This window comes from Perognathus longimembris, chromosome 24, assembly GCF_023159225.1.
Source record: "Perognathus longimembris pacificus isolate PPM17 chromosome 24, ASM2315922v1, whole genome shotgun sequence".
Taxonomy (NCBI): domain Eukaryota; kingdom Metazoa; phylum Chordata; class Mammalia; order Rodentia; family Heteromyidae; genus Perognathus; species Perognathus longimembris.
Window position 1 is genome coordinate 24,961,346 of NC_063184.1, and position 16,754 is coordinate 24,978,099.

The following is a 16,754-nucleotide window of genomic DNA, read 5'->3' on the forward strand; positions in this document are numbered from 1 at the left end:
TCCCTCTTCCCTCCCTCCCTCCTTCCCTTCCTTTTCCCTTTCTCTACCTCTCATTCTTTTCCTTTCCCTACCTCCTTTCCTCTCTCCCTTCTTTCCTCTTTGCCCTTTCTTTCCTTTCCCTCCCTCCCTCCATAAGATGGCAATGGATAGAAACTGCTTCTTTCCTGCAGGTCTTGGTTTAAACGGCAAGGAACATCAATGAGGGGTGAAAATAAGTGGTAGAGAGTGTGGACAGGAGGCAAGCTCAGCACCGGGACACGAAAGCTGTTTGGCCACGGAATGCCATGCTTCTGCTGGTGCCTGTCGTGTCTTCTACAGGCCTTCCATTCCGTGTGCAGCTGCTTTGCTGAATGGCGGACAGCCTTGTTGCCCCCATCCCAGCCCCTCTCCTGGGAAGCAGGCTTTTCAGCCTGCTTTAGCAAGCAGTTGACCATCCTACTCCATTACCATCGCTATCGGGAAAGCCGGGATGGGCAGTGTGGCCAGTAGTGTTTCAATTTCTAGTTGCAACTCTCTAGCCTCTACTAATCCTAACTTGCATGCATAGCTGCTGTGTAATAGAATGCCAAGCTTCCTCCTCTTTTCAACTTTATCCTTTCAACTCTATATTTCTGCCAATAGAATTTCATGTGCAGAGCAACTGCCAATATAAGATGCCTTAAGTTCTAGTGAATTAACTATTCAGCATGGCGACTACAGTTAGGGATAACCCGAGGAACACACACATGGTAACTGTGGGGGGGATGATGAGTCTACTATCTAGAAAATTGAAATGTATATGTACACCAGACTGTTAACATTCTGTAATTTAAATATATTCATTTACTTTTTTTCAATTATAGCTCAAGAAAGCTAAAGAAAAGAAGAAAAAAGATCTTGGACTGCATGTAAATTTCTTTTATAAATTCCATAATAACTCTAGAATGAACCTGTTTTGGAAACTCTCCTCTCATTTTCAGGGCGAATTATATTCTATCACATGTGCGGGGCATATTTTGCTTATCCGTCCATGCAAGCATTCTTGGGATGCTTTTCTGTTTTGCTGACAATGCTGTATGAACATGTTTGTACACATTGCTCTGTGAGATCCTGCTCTACTTTGGGTGTGTGAGTCAGAAGTTGAATTGTTGGCATTTCTATTGCTAAACTTTAGTAGAATTACAATTGTTTGTTTTATATCCTTACCTACACTGTACATGGTTCCAATTTTACCATATTATTGCCAACATTTTCTATTTGTCTTTTAAAAATAATATATATCCTAATTAGTGTGAGGTGATGTCTTATTTTGATTTTAATTTTTGCTCGTAGTGATTAGTAACGTTGAATAATGTTTCATGTATTTAATGTCTATTTTTATATTTCCTTGGAGAAATCTCTATTTAAATCCTCTACCCATTTAAAGCTTTTTATTGTTGGTGAATTACATTAATCCTTTATATATTCTTGATGGCCAGCTCTTTCCAAATACATTGTCTATAAATATTTCATTTCATTGAGTACCCTTTTCCAATCATTGGCTGTGTCTTTTAGTATACATGAGTCATTCTAGTGTCTAATTTCTCTACTTTTATTTTGGTTATATCTGCTTTTGCTAGCATATCCAAGAAACCATTGTTGAATCCAGTGCCTCAAGCATTCTCCTGTGTTTTCTTCCAGAAGTTTTATGGTTTTAACTCTCCAGTTAAGTCTTTAATTCACTTGGAGTTAATTTTGTAGGAACTGTAAGTTAAGGATTCCACTTGTACTTAAATATCCAATTTCTCCCCAACATTTGCTGAAAAGTTTATCTTCCCTATTTACTAGTCTTGGCAACCTTGCCAAAATTAGTAGAATGTGTCAGATTTGTTTCTGGGTTTGCTGTTCTATTTATTGGCCTACCTCAGTCTTTATGCCAGTACTATACTGTTTTGGTTACCATAGATTGGTGAGATGTTCTAATAAGTATGAGACCTCCAAAGTAGCTATTCCTTTTTAAGATAATTTTATCTATTTTGAATCTATTAAGATCCTATTTTAATCTTAGGGTGGATTTTTGTTTTAATTTTTGAAAAAAAATTGCCATTGGGATTGTGATAAGGATTGTAAAAATCCATAGATCACTTAGGTAAAATTGACTTCCGAGTTTTTATTTCTTGATTTCAGAACTGTCATCTATAAGTTACAAATGACATAGGAGAGATGCTGTTGTCCTTGACTTTTCAGAGTCATGAGTATCAAAAGATGTTTCCTATCTGTCCCGGATTCATGTTCCTGGTTGAGAATAACTAATTCCTCGTTTTCCCACCCAGCTTCCTCCTAACAGACACAGATAGGAATAATCCTGGAGAGGCTTGCAAAATTTGTACTCCTTAGCAGAAAATTGAGAAGTGTTATATTGAAGCATCCACACTATTTTTAATTTCAGAGACAAGGTGATAAGCAACAAGTAATAAACCCACGGTACCTGTGAACTGCCTTTCTACTCCCTTCACCCTTAGGAGCTTGGCCTGATCCATGTGGCCTTCATGCATTTCCTTCTTAGGTCTGAAAATCTGAGCCTCACTGACAAGCCTATTTTGAAATACCTATCATTATGAGAAAGCCCAATTATTTTTAGGACTTCAGTAATCATTTTCCCTTCCATTCGCCCATTTTGTTCTCTTTGATGAAATCTAATAGAACACACATCATGATTTTCAAAGCTATTCTGAAATAATGGCACCCCGTCCAAAGCTTTAAAGAAAAGAGCTCGCTCTAATAGATTTTGAGGAGTATCCTAGCAACCATTCTATAGTGAAATTTGTCAATTTCTCAAAAAAGAATTTTCATGAAATCCAAGAAAAAAGACACTTCAATTTTAGTTTCTGAGACCCATTCCTTTCTACATTGTTCTAAGGATTGGATCATCTTAAAGATTCTCACTCCTGAGATTTTATTTAATGAGCATTAAAGTGGTATTCTGGTGCTCAGGATAGCTTCTTTAGTAGCACTGAATTCTACCTGGTAATAGATAAATGGATGGAGATGAGGATATGAATACATAGAGTAAAATCTCACATGCTTACAAAAACCATTGCAAAATATGCTGTATAGTGGTGCTTCCTGTTTGAATTTACTATATATGCAAAAAACTAAAGCACAAATCTTTTTTGATCCCAAGACAAGCTGAGTCTGGGACCCATGTTCATTTGCTCTAATCTTGATACTTCTTGCCGCTATGAAAGGAAGATTTATTTGGTTGTGCTTTCAAATATCAATTGTTTCCAAATTGGGGGCTTTCAAGAAGAAATTCGGAATGAGAATAGAAGCTTTTTCCAGGTGTGGACAAGTCAAGCATAAAATGCCCTAAGCCAAATTACCTAAGCCATAGTTTATAGGCAAGGTTCAAAACTGAGCAGCTGTTAAGAAGCCTTAACAGTGCAATTCAGGATAGCCAGGGAATAGGGAATAATGCTTTGTTGAAAACTTGAAAAGCCAATAGAAATTGTTATGTGCATTTGTGCATTGGTCTATGACACTTTATTTGTTTTGTTTTTGTTGCCATTCCTGGGATGTGGACTGTCCTGGCTTCTTTTTGCTCAAGGCTGGCACTCTACCTCTTGAGCCACAGCACCACTTCCATTTTTTTTTTCCTTCTATATATGTGGTGCTGAGGAATCGAACCCAGGGCTTCACGTATACGAGAGGAGCACTATACCACTAGGCCATATTCCCAGCCCCAAAAGTCTTTTTTTTTTTTTTTTTTTTTGGCTAGCCCTGGGCCTTGGACTCAGGGCCTGAGCACTGTCCCTGGCTTCTTTTTACTCAAAGCTAGCACTCTGCCACTTATGCCATAGCACCACTTCTGGCAATTTTCTATATATGTGGTGCTTGGGAATTGAACCCAGGACTTCATGTATACGAGGCAAGCATGCTTGCCACTAGGCCATATTCCCAGACTAATCTATGACACTTTATAATGCACATATATGTTTATGTACAATCACTGGGTATCCCTCTATAGATATCTCTCTATAGATATATAGCTATCACTCTATATTTGTATCTACATATCTACAGATATCTATATACCCAGTGATTGTACATAAACATATACATGCATTATAAAGTGTCATAGACCAGTGCACATAACAATTTCTGTTTTATATGTGTGTGTGTACAGGCCACATACAAATACAAATACACATACACATACAAATACAAATACACATACAAATGTTATTATTTCCATTAGTACTATGACAATTTGGTGCTAGGGAAAGAACATCTAGGATCTAGCAGGCATGCTGGTAACATTTCTTTAATGTGTTCAAACAGTTTAGGCATTCAGAAGCTAATATGTATACAGATAGCTTTCTTCTATAGCAATGCCCATTAACATACATCAGTTTATAGAGAATATCCTTCCTTTTAAAATATTAGATATTTAAAGTATCAGATTTGTATTTAATCCTAATGTGAATTATTTAAAATTTTATTCTTTGAATTATTCCTTAAGATATGTTAACATTGTTCTTGCCTTTTGAATCCTTTCTTTTTAGATTTATCTATTTTTTGTGCCAATAGTGAGGCTTGAACACAAGTTCTTAGCTTTTTCTGCTCAAGGTTGCATTCTACCACTTGAGCCACGCCTCCAGTTGTGTGGTTTTATTTTGGTGGCTCATTGGAGATGAGAGTCTCATGGACCTTCCCCGGGCTGGCTCCAATCTGAAATTCTCAGGTCTCAGCCCCCTGAGCAGGTAGGATTCCAGGTGTGAGCCACTCGTGCCCAGCTTTCTTTTAGTTTTACTTTTAAAAATCCATTTGTCACTTGCAAGGACTCTCCATTGAATCCTGTTTTCTAGTTTCTTGATTTTCTGTTATCTTTCCTGGAGGAAGTTGCGGTACTGTTTTTTAAATTTGGGGGTGGTGGTGATTGCTGTGCAGGTCTTTGGTGGCCTGAGCTGCGTGACGGGGAGACGAAGCACCCACCCAGCAGCCAGAAGGTGCTGACTCCCGGCTTGAGTCAGGAGGACGGAGGACTCAGCAAGCCAAGAAAGCTCCTCAAGGCCAATACTGTATTTGTTCACACACGGATTCCTGCCACCGTGCTGGGCTTGGATTCACTCAGAGGGCAGTATTCACTCAATGATATCCTATGGTGATGCGTGTTTGCTAGACATGGCTACTTGGGACCCAGGAAACATTGTCCAAAAATCATCCCTGTGTCTGTATTCTTAGGTCAGACAGCAACAGTCTGGAGAATCAGGGGTATCCTTCCTCCCCACTCCCATCCTTTATTAAAAGCCAGTCCTTCTGTGTCTGTTTGCAGCCTTCTCCATGAGTTGGATTCTTCTAGAAGGTTTAAGACACTCCTTCCTCCCTAGATTAGTGGGGTAAGTGAAGGGAGAGGCAGACGGGAATGGAAGCAATCAGGGCAAATCCCCTTCTCAGAAGCAGCTTCCTGGAGCAAACATGCCACGAATAGGGTCCAGCTGGAGCGGGGGAGGAACGTGGAGTTGGAGGTGGACAGTGAACATATCAGAAACAGGCTGAGCCTTCAGAAGGCAGAACGCAGCCCCATGCCTTTACTGTGTCTCCTGTCTTCAGCAGAGCTAAGCAATGCCTTCGTGAGCATCCCATCGGATTGGCCTGGAGGAGAATCCTCTAGAGACGGCAGAGAGCAGGGGCTGTCTGATAGAGACGAGGATACCTAGCTGATGATTCCCCAAGTTCGACTCTCCATCTTGATAACCTGGAAACAACTTTGCATCCTGAATTCCTCAGCCTGCCTCTCTGTACCATGGGACGGGCGGGTATCCACGGCTGAGCTGGAGAACTTGAATCCTGAAGACACCCCAAATTAGGCTAGCCGTGCTGCAGTACCCTTAATTAAAAGAGAAGAGCATTAAATGACATTAAACACAAAACAGGGTGTGCTTTTGAATGGTGGCGCTTAAGGAAAAGCAAGTCTAATTAGAGGAGGACGAGAGATTCCGTGTGGGGCTTGCGGGCACTTTCAAGTGCTTTGGTCCTTTTGAACTCACTGCCTTTCCTTGTTTCTGTGTGTGTCTGCACTACCTCACTCCAAGCTTTCAGTCTGGCTCAGGATTAGAACAAAAATGTAAGCAGACATGGGCAAAAAGAGACAGATTTCTGAGAAAAACAGTAAGGAAGTGGGAGAAAAAAGAAAAGCAAAGGATCAAAGGGCGGTGGAGATTTTGTAAAGCAGAGCGGAGAGAGACAGAACAGAGGAGATGTGAGCAAGGAAGGAAGCAAGGAAAGAAGATGGGAGAGCAACACACGCGCACGCACACACACACACAGAGGCAGGACTGGGTATCTATTTTCTGGCTTATTTTATATATATATTTGCTTAACACGAAGTAAGTGCATACATTGATGGGCTCTGTGTGTATTTCTCTCCTCACCCAGAGCAGACACTGATCCGACGCAGCGCCTGTAAGTTCTGAGTGCCAGAGCGAACCTCGGCTTAGGGGTCAGTGGGGCACTGGGGCCCTGGCTGTGTGGGCTGGTGGAATGTGGCTGATAAGTCAGTTGAGCAGCCTGCATCGAAACGCATGCTCCTCTAAGGAAGAGGTGGGGAGGTTGTCTTCTAGCTCTTTCCAAGGGGTGCCAAGGAGTCTGGCATCACAGAGGCCATAGAAAAATGTGGTATCAAGGAGTGATCAAATAGATTGTTTTCCTTTGTAGCCAGGCACTGGTGGCTCATGCTCGTAATCCAAGTGACCCAGGAGACTGAGATCTGAGGATCAGGGTTCAAAGCCAGCCTGGGCAGGAAAGCTTGTGAGATTCTGATCTCTAATTAACCACCCAAATGGCAGAAGTGGAGCCATGGCTCATGTGGTAGAGTGCTAGCCTTGAGCAGGCCCCGAGTTCAAGCCCCAGGACCAGCACACTTACAGAAAACTTCTCTTTGTAAAACATATCTTCTTAGACCCATTCAGAGACGCTTGCTGCTTATATATTCAAGGAAGGAAGTCCTTCCGTTTCACACTTAACAGTGTTGATATCCACAATACAGCATTCTGTAGGTGGTCAATTAAAAAAAAAAAAAAGGCCTGTGAGTGGATTTTGAAAACAGGGGCTAAGACATTTGTAAGACATGTTATTAATTATTATCCTTTAATGAGTACCTAATGCGTGCTAGGAATTGTACTTAATGAATTATGGGAGAAATTTCATTTCATTCCTACAACTGTGTTTGGAAATGTTATTGACAATGATTAACAAAGTTAGCTGAACAGCTTGAATGTGGTGTGTTCCCTTTGCCTGAGAAGTTACCATGATGTACTAGAATCTTTGTGTGATGGTCAGACACCAGAGAGAACTTATTCTTTCTTCAAGTTGTGTCTTCTTCATTTATTAAGTCATGTAAATTTACAAAACTCAATCCAGGAAGAAGAGGAATGAAGCAATAGGCTAATTTGTATACAACCGATGTATCTTTGGCAGGTAGTTTATAATGATTTATACATTTCAAGTTCTATTTAAAAAAAAGTTTATTTTTGATTCTTGATCACAACCTCTGTGAGAGGAAAGGGGGTAGATTTCTCCTCACCATGCTTGGGAACAGGCCTGGGAATATTATTCTTTTTTTCTTTTGAAGAAAGACTATTGAGAGGGAAGTCAGCTTTTGTTTTCTTTCTTACAGTCCACAGCTGTGGGAAAAGTAAATGAAAGGTTCTGTGATTGCTAAATCAAATATACAAAGAGCTGTCAAAGCTTGACTTTTTGCATTGTCCACCGCAAACATATTTACAAATTTTCATGTTACTAAAGGAGGAAAAGAAAGGATGCGAATTGTTTCTCTCTAAAGTACTTGACTTGAAAAGGCAATTCAGTCTCCTAGCAACCAACACTTCTCCAAATGAGAAACATGTCTGGAGGAAGGGAGGAATGACAATTGCACACCAATAGGGTGGAATTCTCAGGAGCCTGGACGAGGATGGTAAAGGGCATCTTAGTCCCGTTCCATTCTCCCAGTGATGACTCTCAGACCCTCTGGGGCTCCAGACAGGGTCGCAGGGTTACCAGCCAGGACACATTCAGTGGCCCATCCCCGTGTTCTTATCCCCTTGCAACTTTACCCTTTGCAAAATAAAAACGAACCCCCAACCCAAACAAAACAATGACAACAACTAATCAGCATTTATATAACCAAGGCCTAGAAACCCTCTGGACCAGTCTAGCAAAAAAAAAAAGGTAGCCAATAGCTACATAGTGTGTGTGTGTGTGTGTGTGTGTGTGTGTGTGTGTGTGTGTGTGTGTGTACTCGGGATTGAAATCAGGATCTGAGCACTGTTCCTTAGCTTTTTTTGTTCAAGCTGGTACTCTATCACTTGAGCCACAGCTCTACTTCTGACTTTTTGGTGCTTAATTGGAGATAAGAGTCTCATGGGCTTTCCTTCCCCGGGCTGGCTTTATACTACTGTCCTTAGTTATAAGCCTCCTGAATAGCTAGGTTTCTGGTGTGAGCATAGAGTTTCAGGGAAAATCAAATACACACACACACAAACACAAACACACACACACACACACATACACCCCACCCTACAGTTTTCTGTTTGGTTCACTCACGTCACACTTCTGGTCACCTTTCCGCCCACACCGAGTACATCTCTTCAGACACTAGTAGAGTCTCCCTCAGTTGACCTAAATCTTGCCATTGTTTGCTTGGGCATTCACCCTCCCCCCCCCCCCCCCCCCCCCGCCCCGGTGAATCATCAGGTCCATGATGCCATTCCCCACTTGAGATGCCAAGGGGAAGACACAGGTGCCACGTTACCCACAACTTGTTGTCTTGGATACTACGAAGTCCTCAAGCTCTCTCTCAAATCCGATCATTTGCCCCCAGACCTCAGGAAAACAGCCCACGTACCAGATTACCAGTTTATTGTAAAGAGAAGCAGCCAATGAAGTGATGCCTAGGGAAAGTGTGGAGAGGAGGGGGAGGGAGCTTCCAGGTCCCCGCCCCTTCTTCCAGGTAACTGATGTTTTCTGCAGATCTAAGTCTCAAAGTTAGGACAGCAGTCATAATGGGAGGTCACAGCAACAAAATCCCACCTCAAGAGAACACAGGTTTGTCGGGAAGTCAATCCATTGCTTGCTTGTCTGTCCAGTCCCTTTATTTGTCCTGCATGCAGGGAAATCTTTGCATTCATGCCTGGGAACACATACAGCTTTCCAAAGGTAGAATGTGATTTTTTTTTCTCCTGGATTTCATCATTTGTCTTTCTCTTTTATCTGCTGCCTTCATCAGCAACTTGGATGTGTTTACATGAAGTACTCAAAGGAAGGAAATGGAGAGGATGAGGCCGGAGAAGACAGAGATTGGACATTCTGGTGATGTGTTTTGCCTTTGTGTTTGTTTGATGCGGAGGGTAGAATCCACAGGTTTGGGCATACTAAGCAAGTGTTCGTCCATAGAACGGACTCCCAGCCGAGTTTACATTCTGGGCCCATCTGGATGGGCATTTGGAGAGGGCCCAGGTCGTGGGCCCCAGAGCTAGTCGGTTAGGTACCAATGCGGCCACCCAGCGCCAACCCCTCTCCAGCCGTAACTCCCAGAGCTGCGGGTGTCCCGCAGAACCAAGATGTCCCTAAATACGTGCTTATTCTAGACTTTGTGATCATTTGACCGGATGGAGGGGCCCCTCTCAAACGCAGGGATGAGTAACTGGGCTGGATCCATAAGTTATTGATTAAAGAAATGCCTGAGGCCCCAGGTTTTGTATTGTTTTGTTTTCATTTTGATTCTAGGGCTTTCATAGTTAAGTCTCTATCCAGGGAAATTTACCCTGTGCCATTGAAAGGGGAGTCTAAGCTGAAATCTCCTCTTCCAAGAACTGAAAATGTTTTCTTCAAGAGCCATTGTTCTCACATGTAACTCGCCAGAAGTCTTTTAATTTGGGAAAGTATCTGTCAGCGTGAGGGGAAACAGTAGAAGCAAATCCAAGAAATCTTTGAAACTCTGGCTTTCTGATACACTCGTGTGAATTGTTACAAAATGATGGGAGTCTTCCAGGGCCGTGTAATCGCGCATGCCTGCGAGACATGGGCGTGATACGATTGGCTACTCCTGCCAGGCCCGACAGAGCACTGGGATTCCTGCCCATGGGGAATTGATTGGAAATGAGGATCCAGGCCAGAATTGATCCATTAACTCTAGTCAAGCACTTCCTCCCACATGGCTGCCATATGCCGGGAGCAGGGCAGGGCAGAGAAGAAGCCAGAGGCATACAACTGGAAGGTGCTTGTCCCTGATCTTGACTCTCTCGCAACTCCATCTGGCAGCCAGCCATGGAGCAGAGAGAAGAGAAGAAAGCAAAAGCCATTTTCCTTCCTGGAAATCAACCAGTGAGCCCACATGAACGGTGAAAAATGACTCTGATTTCAGTAACTCCCTTTACGGAAGCCAACGGAAATCCTCAAGTCCCTCTTTCAGTCTAGCAATAGAGAACACATAAACCAACACAGAAACATTGAGGAGAAATTCTTTGCAAGTCAACCAAACTCGATCACTTCTGGTTAGAAGTAAAGTCAGGTTGGGATTTGAACTGACTGAGTAGAGTATTTCTACTCCCCCTCTACCCCCATGTACCCAGACATCCACACCATCATTCCCTGCCTATGAGCTCCGGAAATCTCTCTTGTCCCTTCTTCTGCACGGTGCACATTATTGCAGGATTCACCAGGGCTCCGCTATGAAGCTGCCACCTCCCTGAGTTCTCAGGTCTTGGATACCAAAGTGTACGTAAGGATTCATGTTTATTTCTGGGAAGCACAAATAGTCCTTATATTGGTGTCTAAACACTTTTGTGCCTTTACTCTCTCCCACATCCATCCTGTTCTCTGCAGTCCAAGGTTTGTTCTTGCTTCCCTTTGTGGAGAGAGAAATGGTGCTTATTCTATTGATTGTTCTTCCTTGTCCCATGATTTATAGCATCAACTCAATGCCTTGATTTTCTGGCCCGTTGGGAACTATACATTCATGTCTCCTTCAACAAAGCTAGGTTCTTGCAAAAGAATGACTGATTTTCTAGTTTGTTATTCTGCAACAGATGTACAAAAATTAAGTTAGCACTTTAACGAATGCCTTTGTTTTAGGTTTATCTCTTCCTCCTTCTCCGTTGAATCCTTGAGCAAAGAGCCCAGAGCTAAGTAGAAATTGCGAATTAAGAAAATGCACCGGCTAGTGGGTCCCCTGTAACAACAAGGATGACGGTAACATCAGGTGTTGAGCTATAGCACGGGCCAGGAATTGACCTAAGACTTCTCTTTGTCTGCCTCATGGAATTCTCAGCTGGAGTCTGGAATAGACTCTGTTCCCATCTAACCTGTCTAGTGGTGACAGTAACTCTCAGCCAGAAAATGTGACCAAAACTCTCTAGCTTGGATGCGAAGGGAGAAAGGCTATGAGGCTGGCCAATCTGACTCCAGGGCCCTGGACGAGAACCACTGTGAATCCTTTCTTCCTGAACATCCTCCCAACCACAGACAATGAAAAAATCATCAGAGCACTCTTACCAGATGCTGTTAACTATTTCGCTGTCACAGAAAGATAATGCCACAACTAAACCGAACCAAAACAGTCAAAAAAGGAAAAAAAAACCCAACTGATTTTTCAGTAGTTATAATGCACTAGTATGGAGCAGGAAACAGGAACAGAGACAGCCTTCAAAGGAAGTGATAATTGCTGAGAGGCTGTAGTTGAGTGTGGCTGTCTAAAGACACCTATTTCTTTCTTTTATTTCTTCCTATCCCAAATCAACTCCTTTACCTACTAGTAGTACTTGCTGGTCCTGAAAAAAATGGCACTCTCCTCATTAATGACCACAGATGTAAAATCATACGATGGGTTGGATTCCTGTTCATTTGCACTAAAGGGTATTGCCCAGTAGCTCCTGAAAGTTCCGCTAAGTTTAGACTTTCAGACCTGCACATTGAGGTGCCATGCAGACCACCTGTAAGTGAGCTAGCCTTTAAACATCTCCCGGGTTTGTTCCCTAACTATGAAAGCAGACCCTGCTACATAGCAGGAGGAAAAACATGAGCTCTGGAGGATAACTGTAAATGTAGATTCATAAATGTCCTGGCACCTATTAGACATCTGCCACAGCCAAGTGAAGCTTCATCTAGAATATTAAAGGGCTGGTCCACCAGGAATCAACACATGCAGAGCAACGAAGAGGCTCCAACAAACCAATACTGTACGTTAAAATTAATAGAGAAGCAAGTGCAGCCTGGGTATTTTGTATAGCAAGAAACAGCTTCCCGGACTTCACAGGCCCCAAGGGTACTGGAAAAATGAAGTCATGTGGTGTTCTCAATGACGTCACACTCCTAAGAGGAGGGGCCCACATATTTTATTTAAGAGGCAGAATGCAAGTAAGACATTAAAATACATATAAAAAGTCCTTTCAAAATCATTAAGAGGACTTTTACATAAGAGGAATCCAATTGTCTGGAAATGTTGCCTCCATTCTTGGAGCCTGGGTATTTGGATACCTCATTCATTTGCACATCACAATTTTATGGGGGAAAATAGTTAAAGAACAAGATGGACTGCTTCCTTCCTATAAGGTCTTTGTGAAGTGTCTGTGGGATATTTGTAAGTGTGCAAAAGAATGTGCAAAAAGAATGCAAGGTGTGAGAGAGAAAGGTGGGAGGGTCAACAGGCCCCAGCGTGGGGACGCCCAATAAACCACCATTCACATGGGCCTTGTGCGGAACTGGAATGTTGTATATGTTCTAGAACATTTCTCCAGCAGAAAGTGCTGGATTTTATGTGGGTAAACCAGAAAAGGAATGTTCAGCAATGGTGTGCGGGCCCTGTGTTGATTCCGCAGTTGGACAATTCCTCAGTTGCTACGGACAGACAATTAAATCCAGTCATTCTAAAAAAAAAAAAAAGCAGTTGCCCTGTTAGTCATTAGATCAATTGTTATAGGCATGAGACATCTACACAAAGATTGTTAGGGTGTAAGGTGTGACTCAGGTAGTAGAAGCAAGCAGGAAGCCCTAGGTTCAATGCTTTGGTGTAGAGAGAAGGAAGATGTGATGAGAGAGAGAGACAGAGACAGAAGACACATAGACACACACACACACACACACACACACACACACACACAGAGAAGATTCTTTCAGGGAATAGCTTTCCTATTAGTAAGTTGGTTAAAATAATAGCATCTCAGGTAAAGAACTGTCTCTACTGGCTCTAGTTTACTGTTTGCTTCTGATCACACACACACACACACACACACACACACACACACACACACACACACAGCATGGGCAGGAGAGGTGGGGAATGGCAAATTGATTCTTCTTTTGAGTTTAGAGTCTTCAGTTCCTAGAGCCTCCAGTCCTATTAGGCAGAAAGACAGCTTAGAAGTACTCACTTTTAAAAAATCAGTCTTATGAGTTTCAGTATTCACAATGAGGTTAATAAAAGAAAGACTATCTTGTAAAAAATACGTTTCTAGTTATCCTGTATGGTTCTCTTTTCTTTTTCATTATGATCTCAAAATAGATTTACAGAACTGGCTTCATCTTAATATGTCCATTTATACATACAAGGCATCTTGAGCAATGTCACCACTTCCGCCGTTCTCCCCGCCCCCATCTATCCTTTCCCACCTGTCTCCTAAAGTTTACTGGTTCCACTTTCACCGCTGTGCGTTGAGTATAATGACTGTGTTCACCCACCATTTCTCTCTCTGTATAGGAAAGACTGCTTTGTATATTTGATTCTTTTTTTTAAGTTTGAGATGGGGACTCAAACGCAGTATCTGATGCTTTCCCTCATGGGCTAGCATTCTACCCACCTAGCCGCACCTCCAACCCCTGCTGTATTTGAAAAGACAGGTGGTTATTGCTTATGACTTGCTGGGTCTTCCATCGAGAGGTATGAGGCTTGTCACGTTACCCCTGGGTTGTAGGAAAGCTGTGCTGGTATTTTGCTCAGGATGGAGAATGACTGGCTGTAGAAGAATGAGCATAGCAGAAGAACACATGGGGATTTGAATGGAAAACCCATGAGGCCACATAGGTTCTGGGTCTTTCTGGCGTGTCTCTTGGAGACCAGAGCCCGCCTCTGGCTGGATCGTCACTGGCTCTGAAGCTAAGCCATCTTGGCCCCTTTGCCTTTGCGGTCTATTATTTCCTCCTGCTCATTTGTTTATTTGGCTTTTAACTTGACCAGGCATTGTAAAAAATTGTGTTTTATCCAGGCGTGAATCATCATGAAAATCTTGAAGGATCGCTGAATCCCTGGTGGGGGCGTTTCATTAAAAGCTGCCACCCTAGAATTGCATTTTGATAGACACGCCAGTGAAAGAGACGCATGGGCGATTCAGCTAAGTGAACTGATGGTGGGCGCTGGCCGCGGGGAGCTGGGGTGGGGATTTTCTCTGGCTTCCATCCTCACTGTGGCCAGAAGAGGTGCGTTACTTTAGACACCTTTGTCTTAAAAGGAGAAAAAAATGACACAAGGGCCACTAAACCAGTGGCAATCTTCCAATTTCTGTGATGAAGCCACTTACACCAATTCTTTCCAATAGTGATTTATTCACACGTCATGAACTGGTAATTAGTCCTTGACTCTGTGAAAAGCAAGTGACTTAAAAGACATATTCTACCATGTTACATGATACAAAGGAGACTTAGAAGGGCTGGTTCCTAAACAGTGTTGTCTACACCTGAGTATAAGACCCCAGTGGCTACCATGCTGCTTACAAAATATCCAGTTTGGCTTTTGGTTGGGGGTGGGGCGGGGGGGTAATGGGGCTTGAACCCCTAATTCAAGTGGAGTGTTGCAGCTCCGGTGCCCACAGGTACTGTAGCCTTCTCAGGAATTCAAGGAAAACAATCCAGGACTGCAGAGGGTGAGTGAGGACCAAGTGTTGGTGTCACTGTCTGCCCGTCCTCCCTTCCCCAGGTGGTCGGTCCGTGGGTCTGTCCATCTCTCTGTCTGTCTCTCTCTCCTCTCTTCCATTTGGATCTGAGTCCAGGGGTATTTCATACTCGGGGCTGTGGTCTGATTGATTGCTCCCATTATAATGAGGTGTTTTAGAAGGGGGCCCTATTGTTTGAGTCCCATTCCGATTGCTTATTAATTTGTAATCAGGCCCTTTTGCAAATCCTGGAAACCACTGGAAAGGTCACTGAAACTAGAAGGCATTGGGGTAGGGAAGAGGCAGCCATGTTTTGGAACAATGTGTCTTTTGCATCTGGCATCTACCTGCTGGTCAAGATGCTTCAGGGACTCTGGGTCCTAACTCATTTACTCTCTCACCATTTGGAGGTTATACTGGCAAATAATGTCAACAAACCCATTGCTGCCCCAGAGAGCCAAGAGAGGAGATCTGGAGTGTGCAACAGCACTTTAAAAATAAAAGAAGGGAATGGTGATGAGTAAACCGTTTTCAGCTTCTTTCAGCCTTCATCCTCTCTGTGCCCAGCAGAGGGCAGTGTCTCTGACCTTCGTGAAGGAGCGAAGGTCACACGGAGCAGATGCTGCAGGAAACCTGGAGCCTGCGTGCAGAACAACCAGCAAACAGAGGAGCAGGCTGCTTAACGTGATACATCTGTTTGTTTGTGGTGTTACTTTGCATTTGTGAGGAGCAAGCTTGTGCCTACTGTGTTGAATGTATCTGAAAGATCCCAGCCGTAGTGACCTTTTCTTAAACTCTCCAAAGAGGAGAGCCACAGAAAGGCAGGAAGATGGGGCAGGATGGGGGAGGGTAGGATGGGGTGAGGGCAGGATGGGAGGGGGAACAGGATGGGGGGGTAGGAGGGGGGAAGGACAGGAAGTAAGCTGGGGCTCAGTAACACAGGCATCAAACAGTGGGCTCAGGAGACTGGACCTTGAGTCTCAGCAGATTGTATCTTGGGAGGATTGCCAGAGCACTGTCTTGCGGGCTGGCGGTGGGAGCCCAGCATGCTAAAGACACCAGAGGCGGCTAGCTTGCCATCATAGCCACCCAATGCTTTAGGTGACACCTACTTGACTGGATTAAAGAAACAGTAGCGAGGTAGAGACGAGATTTGCCTTGTATTGTCATAGGATTCTGATGGTTTTGAGCTTGAGGAGGGAGGAAGGGATGGGGGAGAGGCTTACTAGATGGAGTCCCATTATTCAAATGCAGTACATCGTATCAGATAAAGAAAGCAAGTTTGGGAGGGAAATGGTACTTGGGGTCCAGGAGGACCTGGTCCTCACAGAATATCAGGTATACAGCCCTCTGGTAAGAGTGAGGGAGAAAGCAGGCCTGCGGTCTCAAAGTCAGGTTTGGTTGTTATAAGATAGGAAGCTGAGGTCGTGAGAGGGGACACGTGCCGGGGGGGGTGTTAATAATATTGGGACAGTTTATCCACCCCAAAATATCACCATGGTAATAACGATAATCTTCTTTATAGCAGCTTCTGTTTTTCCGAATGTGTACATCAGGAATGCATTGCAATGCGGTCATTGTTTATTGCAAGTTGTTTTTATCAGGGCATCTTGGTTAAATTTCCTACTGGTAGAAATCTGGAAAGAGAACTATGTTTCCCATGCAAAGACAGTGCAGTGGGCTGGAGGGGAGTTGAAGGCCAGTGGCTCCCGCCTGCTCCTCCACCCCATCTGGAAAGCCACCTTTAGACCGGAGGCTGAGAGCATGGGCTGTGTTGGCTCTTGGATGGGTCTGCGCAGACTTTGATGCAGTGGGTCTCAGTCAGTGCCTTAACTTAAGAAGCCTTTAGGTAAGGAGGAGCTGGTCATTCTTGTC